At 42.9% G+C, this 21,368-nt stretch overlaps 1 protein-coding gene across 4 annotated transcripts in view; it reads left to right on the forward strand.

Moving 5' to 3' along the window:
- Window positions 1–15,310: 15,310 nt before the first annotated feature.
- Window positions 15,311–21,368, forward strand: part of LINGO2 (leucine rich repeat and Ig domain containing 2) — a 472,070-nt gene continuing 466,012 nt past the window's right edge. For all 4 annotated transcript variants that reach the window (XM_048931033.1, XM_048931038.1, XM_048931037.1 and 1 more), the window contains exon 1: window positions 15,311–15,713. The gene's annotated coding sequence lies outside the window, so the exon portion shown is untranslated. The remainder of the gene's footprint in view (window positions 15,714–21,368) is intronic.

The raw sequence follows: 21,368 nt of genomic DNA on the forward strand, positions 1-21,368 counted from the left end.
TTCACACTACAGTTACTTTGTTTTTCATGTCTCAGTTGCTGTTTAAGTCATAATGGCTGGCTAAAAGCTATTTAAGGAGAGAAAAGCCAACCATTAAAATAGCATTTTGAGGAAAACGCGGCCAAGGTTGCTGATGACCTATGTCAGAATGTGCTGCATGGAAGGAATCTTTCACCATACAAGAAGTGTGGACATTTACTGAATATTAATTTCCCTTATGCCTAACCAGCTAAGCAGAGCTAACTGACTTTTAATGATTCTTCTGACTGAAAAAATAACGACTAATTGCACTTTTCCTGAACTGTTCCCCTTTCCATTTGCTATTGGCCTATTCACTGTACAGAATTGGGGTTGAATATTTCTAGATTTGAATACTGTGTGAAAGATATAGACATGGTTTTGAGATCGTTTGCGCTGAGCATTTGATTTACACAGTAGCTTTATAGTCTTTGCCTTGCTTAGGATCTGTCACTCACACAAGTGATAAAATTAATTCTATTCATGCCTCCCCATCCTGTTTGCCAAACTGCATGGTATCTGTGGTTTGAAGGTAACTGTTGTCTCGTCATGTGCTTACCCAATGCCTGTATCTGTTTTCTGTAGAAACACTGTTCTTTTTTTTTCAAGATACAAGTGATCTTTCCAAGTGCTTTACACCACTGTGCACAGATTAGTCCAGAAAAAAATCACCACACATTGGCCCTGGATTGATAGGAGGCACATTGCTAACACCAGATAAAGTGTAAACCTTTATTTCCAGCTCTCACAGCAGCACAGGAAACCTTTCATATGTAAGCTGATGCCTCAGGGATGTTCAAAACAGCTCAGCAGAACCTATGTCAGTGCAAAATTTCACATAAAGCAGCTCTCAAGAACAAACAGGGTAGCCCAAATCATCCAGTGATGCATCCCAGTAATACTCAGCAGGAATGGTGACCGTGCCTGTTGGAGGATGTTGGGGGACTTGGGATGAGATCTCTGCCCTCTGAAAAATATTGGCACCTATGGATACCTGATAGAGCTTCCACCGTCTCTGTCTTAAAACTATTTTTTTTTCTAAGTCTTACATTCAAAAGACTGAAGAGTGTGAGTTTTCAAGAACAATGTCTGAAGAAGTAGCAGTGATGGCAGGCCAGTTAGGATCTGCTTATGCAATCTAGTTTTTAATGCATTGCACACCTTTTAACCTCCACAAGTGTGCACTGCTCTCATTTACCACAGCTGCTATTTGCTCTGAAATTTAACGCTCATTTCACAATACTTTTGCACTTGTTCTGGTTAGGTTGTATTAATTTGGGTGCAGCCACCTGCTTTGGGACAACAAACATAATCTCAGCAGTGAATAGCAGTGAATAGCAGCGAATGCACATTGCTTCTTTCCAGCCTTGCCTCAGGCAAAGCTTGACATCGCCACATTTCAATAATACTTCAGAATCATAGAATCACAGAATATTCCAAGATAGAAGGGACCCATAGGGATCAGTGACTCCAATTTCTGGCTCCACACAGGACCACCCAAAAATCAGACTATATGATTGGCCTGATTGAACTTCCAGGTAAACAGATCACACTATATCAGAACAATGAAGACAAGATTTGTCTTCTTGTTTGGAATACATTGTGGAAATACAGTAGTTCATACTTTATAGGTCTTTGTAAACACTGTTACGAAATAGATGTCAGCATGGCCAACTGGCTTTAACAACTCAGCACAAATTAACAAAGGTCTAAACTACTTTTAAGGACCGACTGCTGAAGGTATCCATACTTGAGCATATGGAATCTCTCTGTATCAAGTAATCCATGTTACTGCTGTTGCAGTATACTCATACACAGTGGAATGAAGCCAGTTGTGTCACCTAAAAGCTTGTAAACTTTGAAACCATATCTTTGGGTAAAGCTCACACTGGAAAACAGCCTGAATTTCCATGACAATAGGATGGTGTTTTTCTCAGTGAAACTGAGATACTGTTTCCTTAGGCAAACTTCTTGACAAAGTTTAATGAACACAGTCTGAAGACTATGACTTTATCTTCTAGTTTTCATAGAACAAATTAGTAAAAAGTGCAGGGAAATCTGAATTGAAGTAATACAATATGTCTTTTTTTCTTTAGGTTCTGAAGCTGCATGTTCTGATTCCAAATAACTGCAGCTTAAAAAAATATATATATTAAAATTAAAACAAAAAAAGTTTGGATACAGTTTTACATATCTTATTAAAGGGATTTTATGCCAGGCGTCTACAAATGGTCAGTTTTTTAAAGGAAAATGATGTTTTCCCTTGACACTGCCTCATAAACCTTCCCTGCTCACTGACAGTTTGTTGTTGGATGGTTAAGAAAAAAGATTCAGCAATTCTGCTGCCCTGCCTTTCTTCTTTCTTTTTTTAGTAAGAGAGAAGGGAGCTAAATCTATCCCAGCGCTCACAGAACACTCACGTAGCCCAATGGGAATTGCACACCTCCAGAAGAGCTTCTGTGGCACAGCAGTAACTGGGGTTCTCTTCTAACATGCAGCATGCTTCCTTCCCAAGTGATCCTTAAGCCAGAGTTGTCAGTCAAGAGCATTTCAGCCCCTGTGGGAAAACCTGATTTCCCACCATTAATGCACTGCTATCCAGCAACCCAGAAAATTTCCATTCACTAAACAGCAGCAAAGCTCCATTATTTTTCTCTTTGTTCTTGTTATAAAAATGTATCTCACATATGGCGTGGGAGGGAAATGCTACAGAGTGCATTTAGAGGACATGCATTGGTGAATTAGAATTGTTACTAAAAGTACATTTTAAAAGTCACTGGAAACAGAATAAATCTCTATCAAACTAATGCATTAGATACTAATTTGATTTAACTCAAGTGCAGGAATTTTAATAGTCATAATTGTAGACAAAATATTAATTATCTTTTTTTCCTGTAATCATGATTACCAAGTTTTTGTTTGTTTGTTTATTTTTTGAATTATCACCAGCATCCAGCCTCCACTTTGACTATCAAGTTTTTCTTTTTTTCCTCAAACTATAAGCAAGTTGTAGATTTATCAGGTTTTTAAAGTCAACATCTTCTTCCTATGTGGGCTGCCATTTGGAGCACACAACAGAGCAAGTATCAGTGAGATATGCTTACTTTCAGTGAGGTCTTGTTCTATTTTCTGTCCTTGCTGCACCATTGTAAAATCACATCTAGACCAACTGTTGAAAGGACCAGTATTTGAATTGTTGTTTGGTTTCCTTTTTGTTTTTGCTCTTCATGATTTTAAATTTGATGCAAAAAGTTAGGAAAGATTAAAAAAATTGATAAAATGGATTGGTAACCCTTCATGGGATACTCCACAGGACTTGTTTCTGTGGATGAGAAATTGATAGGATGGCCTTCTGAACAACAAAGTAGAATGAGACTAAATGTACCTTGCTAAAAACGCAAAGTCCTTTAAATACACACACACCAGTTGCATGTCTAGACATCCTGTTCCTAAGATTTTGAATACAAAACAAAGCTTTCCTCTCTACGTGGTTGTCCTTGAACATGAAATAAGCACGGCTTTGCTGTTGACACTGACCTGCTGTACCTGAAAAATATGCCATTTACAATAAAAATAAAAAAAAACATTTCTGTTTTTTTGTCAGAGATGACGGATGGAAAATTTCTTTTTGCACATTTTTTGTATTTCATGTTTTTTTAATTTCTTTGATTTTTACTTTCTTTTAGGCTAATGTTTGGAGTATTGGAAGCCTTTACTGTATATGAAGAAACGCCTGAATCCTCTTTTCCTGATAGTTTCCAAGGAATGACAGGTATCTTTCAAGTTTCTATGGGAAGGCCAAACACTTCTGAGTCTCCTACAGGTCATTCCTACCCAGTGTGCTGTATTGTTCCTGATTACTCTGAAGATTTATCTCTGACAAAATAAAAGTTTCTACCACCCTATCTAGAGCTGTTTAAAATGATCCCTTAGTTGCAGGCATTCCTCCTCAGAAATCCACAGGAGACTCAGGAACTTTCTCCAGTGATGGGCCTTCCTCTGTTCTCTAAAAGGCAAGCTTCATACATGCAAGCAGGTATTACAGTAATGTACAGGTGTATTCTTCTTTAAGGATATATTAACAGTCCTATTTGCTTCATGATGAACTTGTGAGGTTGCTTTCTTCTCTAAAGCATCTACTGCAGCTACTGAGTTCAAAGAATGGAGGAGGGAAAAAGGGGGAAACTGAAGAATCAGTCTTCAACAGAAAAAGTGTGGTTAGACCCATGTGGTTAAACCCACTGTGAGAAATGTCAGTTTAGAGGGGAAGAAAAGCTGCTAACTTGAAAGAGGTGCAGTGACAGGAGTGATTGACACTCTCTCAGGTGCTTTTATCTGTGCTCTCACATGGGTTGAGGACTACCCTTTGGAGAAAAGGGAAGATTTGTCTCTCTGTGGATGATTGAGCTTTGAGAAGAGGGCACGTCTCAAATATTAAACGTGTGCCTCCCTGACCCCAGCCCTCTTGCGGTGAAGACAGGAATCAAAATGGCAATGGCTATTCCTGTACAATTCCTGTAAGAAATTCCTCAATCTGTCTCAGAAAAAAAAAGTAAAACCCTTGATGGGACATCAGGTGTAAAATAACCCAAAAGGCCAAAATAACCTTTTGCTCCATAAATCCATGGGCAATCACTCCCTTGCTGGATGAAGTTCCCTTTGCCTTCTTGCTTGTATTCTTTGACCACAGGCAAGTTGAGGTTCTTCAAAGCATAGGCAGGGTTGGATGTACCACTGTTAGGGAGGTGATCATACAAACTTCTCCAGAGAGCCCCTGGGGATGGTATGATCAGGTGGTAAGGATGAAACTAACATCAGGAAAGCCCCTGTCTTCAGCTACACCAGCTAGGGACCAACACTTTGCTGTAACAGCAGCACTGGTATACGAATAAGTCTTGCTGGGGAGAGGTACACACATGAAGCAGCAGTGGCTCCAGCTTGTGCCTGAATCATAGCATCACAGAATAATTAAGGTTGGAAAAAACCTCTAAATTCATCTAGTCCAACCATCTACCTACCACCATTTTTGTCTACTAAACAATGACCCTAAGCACTATATCTACCCTTGGTTCTGCTACAGCTTAACAAACTAGCTCAAATTTTGCTCCTATACATAAGAACAACATATCTCAGAGAATTTTCAGCTGCCTATACTGTGTTAAATGGTTCTAAGTCCCTTTTTGACAGTATTTTAGATTACTGAAATACTTTCTTCATGGAAAAAAATAACAATTTATGCAAAGCCCCTTGTTCTGCGTAAGCAGTCATGCTTTAAATTAAACACTTCATAAATCTTTTTAAGGTTCACATGCAAAACATACAGGAGTGATGCCTTAGTGCTTAACATCTTAACATTAAGATGTAATTATAATAAATGCAGATGGCATGGTAGAAAGAAAATTTTTATCCTATGTTTCTTTTTGCATGATTCCCCAGTTAATCCATCATTTGTGTATGCAGCTCTGATTTTTGCCTAGTCAGCCTTCCAAGATATTCCAAATTTCCAGATATCTCAGTAGTTCCAAACAGTTACTCATTCTCAATATCACACTCCTAAAATATTTATGCCATTAAAGGGCAAGACGATCAAAAGAAGCAAGATGATGAGTGGGTTTTTGTCAGCGAATCTGGGTGTGAGACTACAGGAGCGTCAGACAACAAAGGAGCTCTGGGCATGCACAGTCTGCACCAAGAGCTGGAACAGGGAGGTGGTCTTGAGGGCTTCTGTGTCCAGGTGCCAACACTGGGGAACTGGGACTGAGAGCAGCTACTGAGCAGACAGAACACCTGAGACCAGGTGCTGAGGGGATCCACACAGTACATAACTGTAATCATTCATGCAACAGCTGATTCAAAAGTAATGCCTTCTTTTACTGTTTTTGGCCCACGGCATTAGAGGCAGGTGTTGGTGGTATGACAGCAGTTTGAATCCGCCAACATTCCATTCCATTTTGTTGCTGTGTGACAGGTGGCAGCAGAGGGGCAGTCTGACAAAACGGTGTCTGACAAAGAAGCGTGGATGAAGCAAAAGTGTGTTGCTGAATTCCTCCATGCAGAAAAATGGCACCTACTGATATTCATTGACACATTTTCAAGTACATTAACAGTAAAAGGAAAACTAGGGAGAATGTGGCTCCCCTGCTAAGTGACGGGGGTGTTCTGGTAACGGGGGATGCTGAGAAGGCGGAGATACTGAATGCCTTCTTTGCTTCTGTCTTCAGTGAAAAAGCTCCCCCTCGGGAATCTGAGACCCTGGAGATTAGTGAGAGGATCTGCGGAATGGAAGACCCCCCTTCTGTCAGGGAAGAGGTGGTCCGGGAGCACCTAGGCAACATCAATGTTCAGAAATCCATGGGACCCGATGGGATTCATCCATGGGTGCTGTTGAGCTGGCAGAGGTGATTGCTGAACCGCTTTCGGTCATCTTTGAGAAGTCTTGGAAGACGGGGAAGGTGCCTGAAGACTGGAAGATAGCCAACATCACCCCGGTCTTCAAAAAAGGCAAGAAGGAAGACCCAGGCAATTATAGGCCAGTCAGCCTCACCTCTGTCCCTGGAAAGGTGATGGAACAGCTTGTACTGGATGTCATCTCCAGACAACTGGAAGAAGAGGAGGTTATCAGGAGTAGTCAGCACGGGTTCACAAGGGGGAGGTCGTGCTTGACCAACCTGGTAGCCTTCTATGATGTTGTCTCTGGCTGGGTGGATAGGGGGAGAGCAGTGGATGTAGTCTACCTTGATTTCAGCAAGGCATTTGATACTGTCCCCCATGACATCCTTATAACAAAGCTGAGGAAGTGTGGGATAAATGAGTGGACAGTGAGGTGGGTTGAGAACTGGCTGACTGGCAGAGCGCAGAGGGTTGTTGTTGGTGGTGCAGAGTCCTGTTGGAGGCCTGTAACTAGCGGTGTTCCTCAGGGGTCTGTGCTGGGTCCGGTCTTGTTCAACATCTTCATCAATGACCTTGATGAGGGGATAATGGCCACCCTCAGCAAGTTTGCCGATGATACGAAGTTGGGAGGATTGGCTGACACGCCTGAAGGCTGTGTTGCCATTCAGCAAGACCTGGATAGGCTGGAGAGCTGGGCAGAAAAAAACCGGATGAGGTTTAACAAAAGCAAGTGTAGAGTCTTGCATCTGGGGAGGAATAATTGCATGCACCAGTACAGGTTGGGGGATGACCTGCTGGAGGGGAGCTCTGCGGAAAGGGACCTGGGTGTCCTGGTGGACGACAGGTTGGCCATGAGCCAGCAGTGTGCCCTTGTGGCCAAAAAGGCCAATGGCTTACTGGGGTGCATTAAAAAGAGCGTGGCCAGCAGGTCAAAGGAGGTGATCCTCCCCCTCTACTCTGCCCTGGTAAGACCTCATCTGGAGTACTGCGTCCAGTTCTGGGCTCCCCAGTACAAAAAAGACAGGGATCTCGCTGTACTTGAGTGAGTGCTCTGAGTGTCTGACTGTCATCTGTGTGGCTGGTCCTGTATACGTGTGCTGTCCATCTTTGCAGATGGCTACCTAAGAACACCATCAGACAACCTGCTGGTCAGACCTGGGGACACAGAGTTGCAGTGGCCTCATATCCCTTGGGCTATCAGAGCTGGCATGGTATATGTTGCTCTAGATAACAACAGTAGATAACAATATCTATCTTTACCTTGCTGGCAGTGTTACCAGCCAAAGTATGAGATTTCAATGAAGAAATCTGTATGAATTCTGGGCTGATGCCGCACACCAAGGCAAGACCTAGCACATATCCCATGCAAAGGCAGCATGACATGCCCCAGCAGGTAGCTGCTGTCTTTCAGCACTGTATGGGCCTGAAACATTCAGTGCGGGTGAATTTCAGTGTTGATCTGAACAGTGCAACAAGTCAGCTACCATAGAGTACATTTTTTAGGGCATCTGTAATAATTTTTTAATAGCTAGCTCCATAGATAAGCATATGCAATTTTGATACCCCTTTTGTGAATAAGAACAACGCTAATCAGCTCATGAAAGTAGATACTTAATTATTTATATGTCTCTGAGTTGCAAATTTATTTATGGAAATTAACATCATCCCAAATATTAAGCAAAATATTTTCTGCTAAGAGAACAACATGTTTTTGTTTCTTTTTCATCTCTGATTCCCTGCCAACTTCAACTTTTGTTTAATGTCTGAAACCACTGTATTACTTTGATTTTCTCACAATGATGAGCAAAATTTTCTTATGCAAAAGAAACCAAACCAGTTAACTCAGCTAATTTTTTGAAAAGATTTGACAAATTTGAAACAGCAGACTAGCCATTTTTCTAGACCTACTTACAGATAAAAGTTCAGATTTCACTAAGTGTGAAGCCATATTTCTCCTATGGGACTAGTTCCCTATCACATTAGTTCAATTTAATCAGTTAACGCTGAAGATTTGTTTTCCTATATAAAGTGCAATATTATTAGAGTTGCAGAGTTTACTGTTTTCATCTTCTGTCAGAAATGTATTTAAAATTGCAGTTTTAATATTATTCTAATGTGCTTTGAGACTTATAAAAGTTTGCAAGTGCTTGCACCTGTTGCTTTTTCAGAAATTCGTGTCCAAAAAGCTGCATGATACAGTGAGTAATATCTGAACAGATGGATTTTCGGCTCCTCAGCAATAGCTGGAAATCTGAAGCAGAGTAGGGCAGGATATATTATTGTTTTCCCTTTATCAGCCTTAGTAACACCATCTGGCTTTCAATTACGGAACTGCAACAAAGCCTATTTTGTCTTTATCACCATCTGGTACCTTAAACTCAAGCAACAGCATCACATGACAAATTTAACTGAGGGTTTTAAGAATTTCATCCATTGCGTCTTATAAGAAAAACAGAAGTTGAAGGACTGTATATGAAGTACTAAATTAAGTGTGAGCATACTGAAGCTGGAACGTGATCATCTATACCTCTCATGGAGGAAGGGCTGGGAAATAGCTTGGTATGGTCTGGCACTATCAATAATCTTCCAAATGACCTCTGGGACCACCCAGCATATGGACGTAGCCACTCTTGTTTGGAAGCTCTGAGAGTTTGATAGTGAGGCCAAACTATTTTCATTGTCATTCAGGCCACAGAATGGCCACAAGGACTATTTAATAGACCAGCACAGGAGTCCTGATGCTTGGGAAGAGTCCTAATGCTGCTGTTCCTACCCATCCAAAACATATGAAGAAGACACCAGATTGTGACTTTGATTACTCAGTGATATAAGGCTTTGGCTTTCTACTCTCTGCTGCTGCTGTACATGGGATTATTTTCAACACTTTTTTTTTTTATTTAATATTTCTGTCCCCTATGTGAACAATCTTGATGCCAGCAGAAATAGTGAAATGGTTCTATGTTAGAGAAAGTCTTCTGAATGCATTACATTTTCAAAATTAGCAGCTCCGATAATAATTGGTGAAATGCAGTAAAAAAAAAAAAAAAAAAAAAAAAAAGTTCAGTTGAATTCAAGTTAGTTCCACGTATCACTGAGAATAAATAAATTGTGCTTATTAATTTTATTACAGCATGCGTAAAATCTTGTGAAGAGTCTTTGTTTCCACCACATGTTAAGTCCATGCTCAGGTATATACCAGCTGCCATCATACTTGAGACCTTCGTGTAGTTCTTAAGGCAAGATTTATTAGTTTATGCTCACAACATACTTTCTTACACATAGTTCATAGTTCTCTCATTGCATACAGACATTTTAATCAGAGGTGCTGATAGGTTAACTAAAGACGTCAACAGAAGGTATCAAATAAATGTTGGCAGTAATGGTACATACTGCTGGCCTTACAGTGTCAACCTACAAAGTTACCCATCTATAACAACACTCTAGGACTTCATAGTTTATTCCTTGTCTGTCCATACAATTATTCTTCAAGCTTTGCAAGCATGAAACAGTATGCTGTTTGTCTAAAGCATACTAAGTACATGTATGGGAAGCATTGGGAGTTAAGTAAAATCAGATGTTATGGATTATATTTTGTTATTCAGAGCAGCTTTTGGACAGCAGTGATAAGAAGAGTCCATCCCTTAGAAACAGGAGTGTTCTGTGGCTGGCCTCTGAAATCACTGAGAGAAATTACTAATTTTGAAAATGAGTGTCGGGTTCACCTGTGAGATACTCCTATTTCGCACTGGTAAATTACATTCCTTTGGCACTGTATGTTCTACGGAAATTGAAGTAAAGCGGCAGTATAGAAGATCCAGAAAACAGTATTTTATGACAGTGATAAGCTTCTTTTCAGCTAGATTCTGTATGATTCTAAGACCAGTTCTTCAGTGCTTTCCTCAGTCTTTCTACCTCCAACTTACATGAAAGCCTCAACTAAAATGGAGGTACATAATGCCCCTCTAAGCTCATTGTGCATCATATAAACAGCTGGACAGGGAGCACCACAGCTTTTGTCTTCTGAGAGTTTGCACCTGGCATAGACCTGCTCCTAGACAAAAAAGTGTGAGTACTTAAAAATAGGAAGCCTTTAAGAACTGAGTATTCAGTAAATGGGTGATACTTTTAGTTCACCAGTCTTTTCACAGGTATTTAAGAACTGCTTCTCCTCCGGAATTATTTGGTCTTCTGTAAAAAATAAAAATAAAATTTCCAATTCGTCATTTCTAAATACATTATTCATGGTTGCTGAACATTGTTTAATAAAACTGGGACACCTCATAGCTGATTAAAACCGTAGTGAAATGCTCAGCTCCGAGACAAAAATAGCCAAGCAGGGTATTTATTGGGTCTGAACTTATCGACAGAAATTAGTGATATATGCAAAACCATTTTAGGAAATTTTTCTTCACTGAGTGAAGGGTTGTGGCAAGGGGTTTGACTACAGTACTGAAAATGGTATGAAAAGAAAAAACCCTAAGATTTCCTTTGGGGAACTACTATGACACGCAGAACTTATGACCAGTGAAGGCTGCCTGGAGAAACTGTGGAGGCATTCAAGGCCAGGTTTGTGGGGCCTTGTTCTAAGCTGATGTGGTAGGTGGGAGCCTTGCCCATGGCAGGGAGCTGGAACTAAATGGGCCGTAAGGTCCCTTCCGACCCAATCCATGCTATGATTCTACAGTTCTACACAGAGCGGTATTACTTTGGAAAACATCATGATCTGAACCCACGGGCAGACTGCATATCCCATACAGCATGAGCTCAACACTGTAGTTTCCATCTTATAAAAAAAAACATAGATCCTTTTCACACAGCCATTGTACTTTCTGCTTGAGTCCTTTTCTCATTCTGTAGACATAGAATGTCACTTCCAGCACGGATGGCAACATGCTCAATGCATCCCACTAACAACAGAGGGCCACAGTGCATTGCTGCACTCACTCTTGGGGTTGAGGGGAGTTCACCATTGTATATTCCATGTTCCACATGCACAGAATGAAGCAAGTACTCGCTTAAATCCAGAATGACTTGTAATACAACACACTGTTTGTTGACTCCACTGGAATTATTCTTCAAATGGAGAGGGAGTATACACAAAAGCAGCCAAACTAGGAAGTTATGAAATGTGGACTAGAAATGTAAAAGGAGAATTAATATGGAGAATTTATCTTTGATTTCCAATACATCTTACTGAATTCCCTTTCGAAGTTAGAAATATTCATAAAAGTAAAATTAAGTTTTTGAAAGAGTATTACTTTTCACAGGAGACTGTAAAATCATGGAATCATAGCATGGCCTGTGTTGAAAAGGATCACAACGATCATCTTGTTTCAACCCCCCTGCTATGTATCATGCGCAGGTAGAAGATTATATAAGTTCAATTGCTTCAAATTATATTTTCAAAATGTTTAAAACTTGAAGTTTATTTAGTGTAAGTGTACTTCTTAGAAACTTTACACCATATGCTGACATGCGTATGTGGGTGCTAAACAGTTGTTTTCTTTTTGTTTATAGATAGAGACACATTTAATGGTGGGCTCCAAATTGTGATTCAGCCCATGATTTCATTCAACCTTGATGCCAAATCACTGCTAGCAAATGGGGCAAAGGAACACGAGAACAACATACTGAGCCGATCTCATCGCAGATTTATATAGCGAAATGATTCTATATGTAAATACGAAAATGCTTACTGTAAAAGCTCAAAACAAAAGGAAAGACACCTGATAACCTGAATTCTTGCTACAAGAACCACCAGAGTGCTAGAATGGAGGAAATGTTAACGAGACAATTACATACAGCAAATGCATTGCTGATACAATTAATATCTCCTGCTAATGAATGGAGATTTTAAGATTATTTCATAATTTCATTTGTTTTGAAGAGGCACTATAATCCTCGCGTATGAGACAGCTGCAGGTAAATGCACAATTGTTTCTCTGTCTATAGGAATGTTTTCGGAGTTAATGTCAAAGTAAAAAGAGTTGTGATCTTACTTTATGAGGGATTTTCTTCCTTTTCCAGAACTTTGAGCAAAAAGGCAGTGCAACGCCCTTTCTAAAGCCCTTTTCAATTAAAGAGCTAATGGCATCTTTTGAAAATGCTTTTAGAGTGCGTTATGTGCATAATCCCCCAGAGCAAAAGGAGAGTCTCATCAGCTTCGATTTTTATATGGATCCCTGACTGAATGGCCAGCAACACTGAAACATTTGGCTTCTCATTGTGAATTGTTGTTCCAGCTCAGAAAGCCGAACACCTACAGCTGAAAGAGGATAGTAAGCTTTCCAGGCTGCACTGTGGTTCGGTATCTCACTGCAGAAGCTTCCTTTGTGATTCACAGAATATGTATAATGCATTGAACTGGTCATCACAGCTGGGATTTGGCTGATGAGATGTAGGAGTGTTTTAAGGTTTTCTACTGCTTTATATTTTGATAAAGTTTCCTTTCGTGAGCCACCCTCCTTGAGTTTTGGTCTCTAATGCAAAGTTTAAGAGACATTTATTTTTCAAATTTCACATGAAGGATTCTTCTTATTTCACAAGCCATCCCTACGAGTAAGGTAACAACAGTCTTTGTTATTTCACTATTTTTTTGTTTCTATTTTTAGACTGTAGTAATTCAGCACCTATACAGCCATGCTGCTTTATCTCCCACTTAGAGGAACGCTCATGAGGTGGCAGTATCTGGGAGAGACTCCCATTTATCTTGTTGTCAGTACACTTCTTGGAGTAGATAGAGTATTTTATCTTGTTTTTTATAAACCTTCAGAAAAATTAACTGGCAAGTTTTACTTACCTCTACATGCAGCACAGCATTTCTACTGGGTATGAAAATACCTGTTTTCCTCTTAATGTTGATCTTTCTGAATTACTTGATGGAAACTACAGAAATATCTGCTTAATTTTTTTTTTTTAAGTAACTCAACAGCCATGTCCACTGGAACATAGTAACTAGCAGCTTTGGATACCTGCTTGAGAAAGCTTATAAGAACTTTCCTCCATGTGGGTGCACAGTGCTTTCTGAAAACAGATTCTGCTCAGAGAAGCCTTTGAGTCCTTTTGAAATCTAAGGATCACAATGGGGAGTTTATAATATGAAAACAATTCAAGCAGATATCTGAAGAATCATAGAATGGATTAGGTTGGAAGAAATCATCCAGTTCCATTCCCCTGCCACTGGCTGGTTGCCACCCACTAGATTAGGCTGCCCAAGGCCCCAGTCAGTCTGGTCTTGAATGTCTTAAATGCACACAGCTCATTGCTAGTTGTTCTGTTTACAAGAATCTTTGGTCATGTTGTGTTGTTCCTTCATTTTGTTGCTCTCATGTTCAAAAATATTGCAGAGAACACACTGCCACTCACCATGGATAACTGTATGGCATGGGATGATGGAGAACAGTGCTTCCTTCCATTGACACAAGCATTACACGTTACAGCATCATAAGACATGAAACAAAGTTCCTGCTCTTTGGCTCCTTTTTTTTTTTTAGCACCCAAAGGTGGTGAGCTGCTTCTTTTGGTACTATTTGGTCAGCTTGTGCCAGAGATGGAAAAAGAAGAATCAGCTAAACCTTGATAATAACAAATTTAATCACAAAATCATTATAGTTGGAAAGACCATAGAGACCAACCATCAACCCATCAGCACCATGCCCACTAACCACGTCCCACGACTACAAATTTTACAGAAGATGAAGGGAAAAGCTTGGGTTGCAAGAAAAATATTTCTGGTGTCTGGCACTCGACCACTGAACCTACTGCTTGGGGCTTTCCTGAGCATCACTTTAAAAGAACAAAGAACCATGGTTCACTCTTGCTAGCTTCACTACATCTTCCTTTGGCCTCACTGGAAAACAAAGTGTGTTTGGAAGAGCACAGGTACATCTATTTTCATTTGCCTCCTACTCTGCTGTGTGAAGAAGCCACACACACCGTGCTTGCACACGCGCCCATACACGTGCAAGAGGCAGAGCATCAGAAACAGACAACTCACAGTTTATCCATCAGTTACTGTAACTTTCCTGTCAGTGCTGCTGCTGCTGAGAGGAACTCTCTGCATGTGCCCATTTTTCATCACTTCAATAACCCGTGCATTTTTTAGGACTGCAGCCCCTGGGCAAGGTTTATACATACAGAGATGTGATTTATCAGCAGTTAAAAACAAAATCACTTGGGAATTGGCACTGCTGTTCCCGAATTACTCGGCAGGAAGCTGCCGCTCCACATCCTCGTGCTAAACACAACCACTGCCAGGCGTGCAGAGAAGGGCAGAAAGCGGCGATCCGCGCTCCACCAACCCCGCACCGTGCCTTCCCACAGAGCAAGCAGGCACCCGAGCGGCACCAGCGGAGCGAGAGCCGAGCGAAGAGCACCGTGGCCCCTCCCAGCACCGACGGTGCCTCCAGACTGCACGGCGCGATGCCGGGGCTACGGCCGCCTGCGGGGCACAGGACGAAGGGCGTCGAGGCAGCGCGGCCCCTCTTCCCCCGCCACCCGCCGACAAACCCGCGGGGGCCGCCCTGCAAATGGCCGCTCCCGCGGGATGCGCTCCCCTAAATCTACCGCACCCCACTGTGGGGGGGGAGGAGAGGAGGGGAGGGTCCGACCTACGCGGTCGGAGCGGAGCTGAGCTGGAAGGGGGACGGGGGGAACGGACCGCGCGCGGGAGGGCGAGCGGACTTCCAGGCGCGCCGTTCCAAGTCCGCCCGTCCATCCGCACCCGCCGCCGGCCGCGGAGGGGGCGCGGACACCGCCCCGAGGCGCCGCCGCCGTCTCGGCGGGTGCAGCCGCGCGGATGGAGCCGCTCCGCCTCTGACAGCGCCGCCCCCCCCCTCCGCCCGCCCTCACCTCGAGCTGGCGCTGCCTCCCCGCGCTGCCGGCGCTGCCGCCTCGCCTCGCCCGCCGCTCGCCCGCCCGTCCCCGTGGTGCCGGGCCCCGCCGAGGGGCAAGCGGACAGCCCTCGCCCTCGCCCCCCGAAGCGGGGAAGCGGACAGCGGGAGGAGAGCATAGCTCGGCGCGCCGCGGCTGGAGGTCTCCGGGGATGGACCGCGTTTCACCCCCCGCCTCCGCCTGCCCGCCGAGAGGAGGGCGGTGACCGAGCGGCGAGGAACAGAAGCACCCGCCCGCGCCGCGGGGTCGGCGCGACCCTTCTGCCGCCCGGTTAAATGTCACGGCTCTCTCCGGCTGCTCCCCGCCGCCGCCGCCCCGCGCGTCGCTCACCTCGGGAAGGGGCAGAAAAGGGGGGCGGCAGAACCCGCCCCAGCTGCGGCGCGCCGAGAGGGAGCGCCCGGCTCCGCCGCCAGGTAAGCGGCGGGGGCAGCCCCGCTGCCGTCGGGGGTGGTCCCCGCCTGGGATGGGGAACTTTGCGGGGGGGGTTGGGGGAGGCGGGAGAGAGGAGAGGACAGGAGGCGGCAGCGGGACGGGGGCGGCCCCATCGCCCCATCGCCCCGCCGGGTTTCCCCCCTTCCCTCCTGCTGCGGGACGGGGCTGTGGTGCGGTGCGGGGGTCAGGGCTGAGGATGCAGGGATGACCGCGGTGCCCCCCCCACCGTGGGGTGGGAGCCCTGCGGGGTGTCACGAACACCGCCGTCCTTTGTCGCGGGGATGCTCCCACATCTGTGTCCGCGGTGGATGTGCGATGCATGGAGAACGTGCGTCCCCGGAGCGGGGGCTCGGGGGACGGTGGAGACGATGCTCCTCGTTCTGCAGAGCGGATTTTGAGCGCCTGCGGTTGTAAGGGACAGCTCCGAGTGCGGTAGTCCCGAACACACGCCTGGGGGAATAGCAGTTACTGCCAAGGCAGCAGAGCCTCCCACCTCCACGCTGCCTCCTCATATGGGGTTCTGCACGCCCTGTCCCACAGCTGCTGTGATAAACACCCAACGCTCGTGAGCGTTTTGAGCGTTTCCCCCTGTAGGTTTCCCTGCCAAAGCAGAGAGGAACTGCAGTGCTCTCTCTTTATGTGCTGTTATTTCAGAATGCTGTTCTTTCAGAAGTAAGACCTTCTCATCTAGAAAGGAAAGCGTCAGAATGTTTCAAAATAAATCAGATTTAACTTGGATAGCTTGCTAAGTGTTAGCGGGGGGTAGGGGGGGAGCACAACTGCTTTTTTTAGAGGCTTTATCACAAAATGAGCCATGCAGCCTTTATTTCAGTCAAAACTACGGCAGTGAGGGTTGGAAGTGAAAATGAGTTTGTGTGATGCTCAGAGAGGGAGGTAAAAGGCTATGTGTGAAACCCGTGCCCAGGAGTGCTCACACCTGGTCCTCCATCCTTCATCCAGCACTGAGGGGTTTGGGTTGCAAAGAAGATCGCACCTGGAGCTGCTGTGTACACCTTGGGAGAATTATAGAGTGTTCCATCCATCATTCAACAGCAGTGTTCTTTATGCAAAAAAAAAAAAAAAGAAAAAAGAAAAAAAAAAAGTGAAAATCCAGTGGGAGGAGGAAGAGAAGGGTCTGTTTTGCAGTGAAAGCTGTGCGGGTGGGAGCTGTCTCCCCAGTGCACATCAGCAGTGCTGCACCCCGTGCTGGAGGCACTGCCCTGTGCATGCAGAGCTGTGGTGTGGTCGGCGTGCTGTGGGCCATGGTGTGCGGTGCTTCTGTGTGTGCCTGCAAGATACCCCATCCAAAGATAGGTTGGGGTTTTTGCAGCACTTGGATTGATTCCCCAGCTACTGTGCCCCTTCTCACCTTTCTGTCCTGAAAAGTAGTGATTTTGACAGCGTGCTGCGGAACAGCAATACCTTCTTCTTTTGGTAAACAGGGGATCTCTGAGAACTGTTTTAAGCGCTCTGAATTCCCCCTTGAGGAAGTAGGAATAATGCCTCCATAGGATGGAGAGAACACAGTGCGTTCAGCTCGGTGTGAGCAGTGTGGCTCAGTGGTGCAGCCCACAGCCGGGATTCTCTCTTCTAGGATGGAGGCATTCTGTGGAAGGGCTCTAGGTGGAATTGTTTTGCTGCACAGCAGCAAGAGGTGAAGGAATATGAAGTATTAGAGAAGCTTGTCACCTAGACAGCTGTCCACCCGTACTGCCGTCACTGCTGCGTGGGCTGATACTGTGGGTTGTGGTACCCTGCAGTTAGGGAGAAAGACCAAAGTAACTTGCTGTTCTGCTGTAGTCTGAAGCCATGTCATTTTCTTCCATATAGAAAGGTAAGGTGGTCCGGAGGATGGTGACTGTGCTGAGTTTAAAACGCCCTTTCATCTCAGGAGGTTTTAGGTCTTGTGTCAGACCTTCTGAATAACATCAGCACCAGGTGGGTGTGGTTATTGGTGAGGGTATTGATGAGGACTCTGAGAGGATTCTGGTGCTTTCAATAATTCATGCTGCTGTGGCTCCTGCCTTTGTTTCTGTGGGTTTTATTTTGTTCTTTTTGTTGGGGGGGAGGGGGGGGATTTTAATTCTTTCTGTTTTTGTTGTTGTTGTTGTTGTTTGTTTGTTTGTTTGTTTGTTTTTTCTTAATGCCTTTTGGCTGCCAAATGGTCAGGGAACATAGTGAGAAGGCAGTGCAGGAGCTCTGAGTGCTGGATGGGTGTGCAGCCTGTTGGCTCATTGGCTCACCTTTGTGTGAAGGTACATTTCCTCCTCGCTGTTGCTGATAATTAAAAACACAGCTAAGGGACAATTAAGTGGATCGGTTTCACTGGATTTATACAAAACCAAGCACCGTGCTCCTTGTGCCTTAGAGTTTGTGCAGCCACAAGTTTTTTTAACACATTATGTTAAATACAGTCTTACTTTGCGTAATTTGTCTTTGCATTCTCTGTGGATATTCAGGACATTGAAGAAAATTCTGATTCTTACTACTCATTGATTGGTCATTATAAGCCTGATTAGTCAAAGCTATGTCTAATTATGAATCCTTACAAACTATTGCTCATTTCTGATCATTACAATGACTAGTTTTGCTGCTTGTTTTCTGAAATATTTTTAGTTCATGCTTTTTTTCAGCCAATCTTAGGGAGCTTTTTTCCCTGATTTGAAAGCATAGGGAGAAGCTTTTGCTTCTTTTTCTGGAAAGAATAACTTCTTTTTTATCTTGAAAAATATTAAAATGATTGAAGTAACTCTGTTAAGAACAAAATGGAAGTATTTGAAATTTATAAGCATTGCCACTCAGGACTGATGTTCATGCGGCATGGCAATTGATGGTTTCTGTGCTGTCAGTATTATCCTCATGAGATGCTCTGAGTAGAACTCTTGTTTGGGTTTCCTGCCATCTCATAAGCCTTTGGATTCCTAGGGAACAATTCCATTCCTTAATGATGAAAATCTTTAGAGGGAGGAAAGAGAGAAGATAAACTGTCATCAGTGTTGTATAATGGCATTTCAGTGACCCATTTTCTGTTGATAAAACGCAAATCTTCTGTGTTTTTTTTTTTTTTTTTTTTTTTTTTACTCTTCCTTTCAGTAACTATCCTGTGAAGCAGTATTTCATGAGCTTATTTATAATCATACTGATCAGAGCTGTTATTTGATTAAAGCCTGATCTCTCATTCCCTTTGAAACTTGAAGATATCTATATCAGTCGGTTGTAGGCAGGTGTTTTTATATATTGGCACACTGTGTTTTCAGCCTCATGGTTATGATGGCACCCCTATTAGGCCAATGTGGATACTTGGTGAACAGTTTTCTATGAGATAGACTTAGTGAGCACTTGAACTCATCGTCCGAAAATACTGCTATTTACTCTTGAATAAAGTTGCATTGAAACGAATATTCTTTATGAAGTGTAAGCACTTTAAGCTGCTTTTTGCTGCTGAGTAACACTTTAGCTAGTCTTTGTCCCTTCGTAATAGACAGGAAAGTCCCATTTGGTTTTAGGTTGCAATTAAAATCCAAATACCACTATTGAAATGATGAAATGATGATATGAAAGTAGGATGATCTTTGTTTTTTTTTCAGAAGACCACTTGTGTCTGAAGGGAAATGAGTGCATGTGTTTTCACCTGATGGACCAATTACACAGACTGCTTAGAAAATTGTTTATTAGTTAAACAGATAACGCAACATAACTCATTAGCTGTCAATGCCAAAATTAAAGTTACGATGCAAGAAAAAAAGGCAAAATGCTGTCAAAATTTTATCATCGTTGGTAGTAAAACTATAATTTATTTTGGTAGAACAAAATTGAATTAAATTTAGCAGAATGATTTGTCTGTGCAAAATCTTACTTTATTATGGAGCTTGTTTGATTAACTGCAAAATGTCAGTTGTTTGGTCACGATGAGTAAGAGTAATTACCCAAAGTCCTGTTCTTTTTGTTTAGCAAGGATTTATACAACAGTAACTTGTGATTAATATTTTATTACCCATAATAAATGTGTGTTCTATTTATGTTTTAAAAAATCATATATCTTCTAAAAAAAAATTAATCAACTGAAGACAATTTCTTTTGAATTGTAGAAAAATCACATAAAAAAACTCCAAAACTGTAGGTACGGTGTTTTAATGGATGCAGAATGGTAATATACATTTCATATTTGAAATTATATTTTTTGAAGTCATGTTTCCTGTAACAAACATCTCTGATGACTGAAAGCAACCACTGAGAGCAGCAGATCAGATTACAGGGTCTTAATGTGAAGATGGATATCACTTGTTCTAAGCATGCCTGCCTTCTGTGTTGAGAACATATTGCAGCCATAGGCATAACAGTCATTATGGTAACACAGAGGCCTTCCAATGTGAATGAAGAGCTAACTCCTTAACCTCTGACTGCAGATTTCATGGAAGTTCCTTCTCTGTATGTTACTTTCTTCGATAGATTTGTTTCAACTGAGCCAGGTAAGGTGAATCACACAACTTGAGAAATCAGATGCGTTGATCTGACAACCGGACTCATCCTCAGTCTTCTTCCCAACATCTAATTGATCTTTCCTCCTGTTATGTCCTTCATTTTGTATATGATCAAACAGCATTAATTTCTCAGCTCCAGTTTTTGGCTCTTTGCCGCTGTGCTCACAAGCTGCGTGAGAACTTTGTGTTTGGTGATGGCCTCATGGATCAGCAGGTGGTGGTAGGCCATCAGTGAGAGCTTCTGCAAGAGAGGATCTTCTGACAAGGAGCTCCATCTGACTGTTGCGGAGTTCTTTCCTGCAAAGCGAAAAGCTTTCTGTTCCCTGTGATGAACTGCCAGATGGGCTGCCACTCATGGTGCACGTGGGCCTCGGAGGTGCAGTTCTCCAGTGCTGGCCTAGCCCCAGCAGCCTGCATGTGCCATGTTGTTCCTGTACTGGGGCAACCATTTTTGCTGCTGAAGCACGCTGCCAAGGTGCTTGATCAAACTGTGTGTCACAGAGGATCTTCCTGGGATTTAAGTTTGCTAGCCAGAATGACCTAGTTATAAAGCAGAAATCATTGGGATTGTAAAATATTAATGTTTCATCTTATTGTGAATATATTTGTTATTAGTTGGACTTCGTGAGCTGAATTTACTCTGGGTTCTGGTGAAGGTTCTCTTTTAGTTTGAACTTAGACATGGTTAATGGGTTATGTTAATGGCGCTCCCTGAATCTAGTAAAAAAGTGAAATTTCTTTAGCTGCATCATTTAGTGAAGCTCTTTAGAGTCAATTACATTGAATACATTAATTTATTAGTGGATAAGAAAGTTTCAAATGTTGTTGGTGGGCCATCCATTTGAAACACTTCCTTATTTTTCAAGGCTGCTTATTTTTTTTGTCGATGTTTGCTGTTACAGCTGTCTGATGTGAAATACTAGTGAATGCCTTTTAATTCCAGTAACTCTAGTTTCAGTTTATTAGAGCAGTAGTTCACTCTGTTGATAGACCCAGGGAAATATGAATGTCTGCAAACCTATAATTATGTCAGGAACTAATTTATAGCCTGCTTTATTTATTTATTTATTTGTTTAGTGCTAAAATCATACAGTACAGCAACGAACAGAAATTATATGGGTACAGTTCAGATCTTTGAAAGAGATAAGAACACTG

This window comes from Lagopus muta, chromosome Z, assembly GCF_023343835.1.
Source record: "Lagopus muta isolate bLagMut1 chromosome Z, bLagMut1 primary, whole genome shotgun sequence".
Taxonomy (NCBI): Eukaryota; Metazoa; Chordata; class Aves; order Galliformes; family Phasianidae; genus Lagopus; species Lagopus muta.